This window comes from Saimiri boliviensis, chromosome 7, assembly GCF_048565385.1.
Source record: "Saimiri boliviensis isolate mSaiBol1 chromosome 7, mSaiBol1.pri, whole genome shotgun sequence".
NCBI classification, from domain to species: Eukaryota; Metazoa; Chordata; class Mammalia; order Primates; family Cebidae; genus Saimiri; species Saimiri boliviensis.
In genome coordinates this window covers 63,405,181-63,408,390 of record NC_133455.1, presented here as the reverse complement: position 1 = coordinate 63,408,390, position 3,210 = coordinate 63,405,181, and the positions used below count along the sequence as shown (strand labels likewise).

Below are 3,210 nucleotides of genomic sequence, written 5' to 3'. Positions count from 1 at the left end.
TTATTTCTTTTTATTGCCTTATAGCTCTGGCTAGGACTTCTAGTACTGTGTTGAGTAAGAGTAGTGAGAGGGGACATCCTTGTCTTATTCCAGTTCTTAGAGGAAAGACTTGCAGCTTTTTCCCATCAGTATGATGTCAGCAGTAGATTTGTCATTTATGGTCTTTATTTTATTGAGGTATGTTCCTTCTATGCCTAACTTTCAAGAAGTTTTATCTGAAGGGATGCTAAATTTTATCAAATGCTTTTCCTGTTTCCTTTCAGATATCATATGGTTTTTGTCTTTCATTCTGTTGATGTGGTGTATCACATTTATTGATCTGTGTATGTTGAACCATGCTGTCTTTTTGATGTGTTGGATTTGCTTTGCTAGTATTTTATTGAGAACTTTTGCATCTATCCTCATCAGGGATATTGGCTGTAGTTTTGTTGTTATGGTTGTTGTTATGACTTTGGTTTTGGTATCAGGGTAATGCTGGCCTCATTGGATCAGTCAGGAAGAATTCCCCTCTCTTCAATTCTTTTGGAATCATTTGAGAAGAATTGATATTACCTCTTATTAAAAGATTTGGTAGAATTCAGTAGTAAGGCCATCTGGTCCTAAGCCTTTCTTTGTGGGAAGACTTTTTATTACTGACTCAATCTCATTACTCATTATTGTCCTGTTCAGGTTCTCTGTTTCTTCCTGGTTCAATTTTGGTAAATTACAGTGTCCAGAAATTTATTCATTTCCTCTAAGTTTTCTAATTTCTTAGTACATAGTTATACAGAATAGCCTCTAATGATCTCCTTGTATTTCTGTGGTATGAATTGTTATGTCTCCTTTTCTGTGTCTGATTTTATTTATTTAGGCCTTCTTTTTTTCTTGGTTATTTTAGCTAGCAGTTTTTTTTTTTTTTTTTTTTTTTTTTTTTTTTTTTTTTTTTTTTTTTTTTTTTTACTAGGCAAAGAACTTTATTAACCTTGGTTTCAAACTTGATTCCCAGGCTTCTTCGGCTTAATTAGCTGCAAAGAATGAATTGTGTATAAGCAAAAAACTGAAAAGAGCTGCAGTGTCCAAGGGGCTTGGGCTTAAAAATATTAGAGATCTAGATTTTATCAGATCCATAAACAAAAATTTCTTAAAAAGCAGTCATAATATAAAATAGCAGCTCCCAGTAACTTCTTCAAGTTTTATCTTCAGAAGTTGACTCAATTCAGTTTGCCCCATTCTTGGAAGCCTCATCAAAATTCTCCACAAGATCTGGAACTTCATCATCATCCTCCTCTCCAGTAGCAAGTGGTGCTTTTCCATCCACAGATTGTTAGGGCAGAGCTTCAGCCAGTCTCCTTAAACTAGTCAGACTGTCTGCCCCAAGCTGGTTTAGGATGCTGGGTAGCATTTCTGTCAGCTCCTTTGTCTCAGCATGGCCTGTAATGGTGAAAGTGTTTGCTGCCAGAGATGCCTGAACTTTAGGGTTGTTAAAGTGGATCACTGTTCCTTGGTTTGTAAACATATTCACCTCTTCAATACCAGAGATATTGTTTACCCCTAACTTTTTTAAGGAGAACTGAAGTTTTTTATCATCTGCTGTGGCTGTTCTATGAACCACCTTCTTCTTTCTGCGAGCAGTTCCTTTCCCACCAATGCGCACTTGTGCCTGCAGTTTGGCGAGTTTTTCCTGGTTCATGATTGTTTCTTTCATCTTGTCCGAGCGGATAAGGAGTCGCGCGGGGGACTAGCGTTGGTGCTCAAGGGGTCTCGGGTGGACCAGCTGAGATTAGGCGCACACACGCGGGGACGCAAGATGGCAGCTAAAGGGAAGCCGGAAGTGACGCCACAGTTTTTTTTATATTGTTTATCTTTTCAGAAAAATAACTTTTTATACTTTTGATCCTTTGTATTGTTTTTTAGTCTCTATTTTGTTTATTTCAGCTCTAATCAGTATTATTTCTTTTGTTCTACTGATTTTGAGATTGATTTATTCTTGCTTTTCTAATTTCTTGAAGTGTATCATTAGATTATTTGAAATCTTTCTACTTTTTGGATGTAGGTGTCTATTGCCAAAAACTCCCCCATTACACTATTTTTGCTGTATCCCATAGGTTCTGGAATGTTGTGTTTTGATTTTCACATATTTTAAGAATTTTTTTAATTTTCTACTTAATTTCATTTTTTGATCTAATGGTTATCCAAGAGCATGTTTTAAATTTCCATGTATTTGTAGAGTTTCCAAAGCTCCTGTTGATATTGATTTCTAGTTGTATTTAATTGTGACCTGAAAAGTTATTTGCTGTATGATTTTAATTTTTAAATTTGTTGAGACTTATTTTTGTGGCCTAATACTTGGTTTATCCCAGAGAATGTTCCATGTGTGGATGAGAAGAAGGGGTATTCCACAGTTGTTGTATGAAATATTCTATAAATGTCTGTATAATATTCTATAAATATTATAATATTCTGTAAATGTCTGTTAGATCTATTTGGTTTATAGTGCAGATTAAGCCAGATTTTTGTTGTTGTTGATTTTCTATCTAGATGATCTGTCCAGTGTTGAAAGTGGAGTGTTGAAGTTCCCAACTATTTTTGTGTTGGTGTCTATTTCTCCCATTAGCTCTAATAATGTTTGCTATATGTATATTGGTGCTCTAGTGTTGGGTGCATATTATTTACCATTGTCATATCATCTTGCTGAATTGATCCCTTTATCATTGTTTAATGATGATCTTTGTCTCATATATATATAATATATATATGTATATATGTCTCATATATATTTTATATATATATATATTTTATTGCACTTTAGGTTCTGGGGTACATATGAAGTACATGCAGGATTGTTGCATAGGTACATACATGGCAATGTGGTTTGCTACCTCCATCCCCATCACCTATATCTGGCATTTCTCCCCATGTTATCCCTCTCCCACTCCCTCCCCCACACTGTCCCTCCCCTAGTCCCCCCCAACAGACCTCAGTTTGTGATGCTCCCCTCCCTGTGTCCATGTGTTCTCATTGTTTAACACCGCCTATAAGTGAGAACATGCACTGTTTGATTTTCTGTTCTTGTGTCAGTTTGCTAAGAATGATGGTTCCTGAGTTCATGTCCCTACAAAGGACATGAACTCATCGTTTTTTATGGCTGCATAGTATTCCATGGTGTATATGTGCCACATTTTCCCTGTCTAGTCTATCATTGATGGGCATATGGGTTGGTTCCAAGTCTTT

General features: G+C 36.0%; 1 pseudogene; it reads right to left on the bottom strand.

Annotated features, from left to right (window-relative positions):
* Positions 1 to 877: 877 nt before the first annotated feature.
* LOC101040456 (transcription factor BTF3 pseudogene) lies at positions 878 to 1,704 on the bottom strand (annotated as a pseudogene).
* Between the last annotated feature and the right edge of the window lie 1,506 nt (positions 1,705 to 3,210).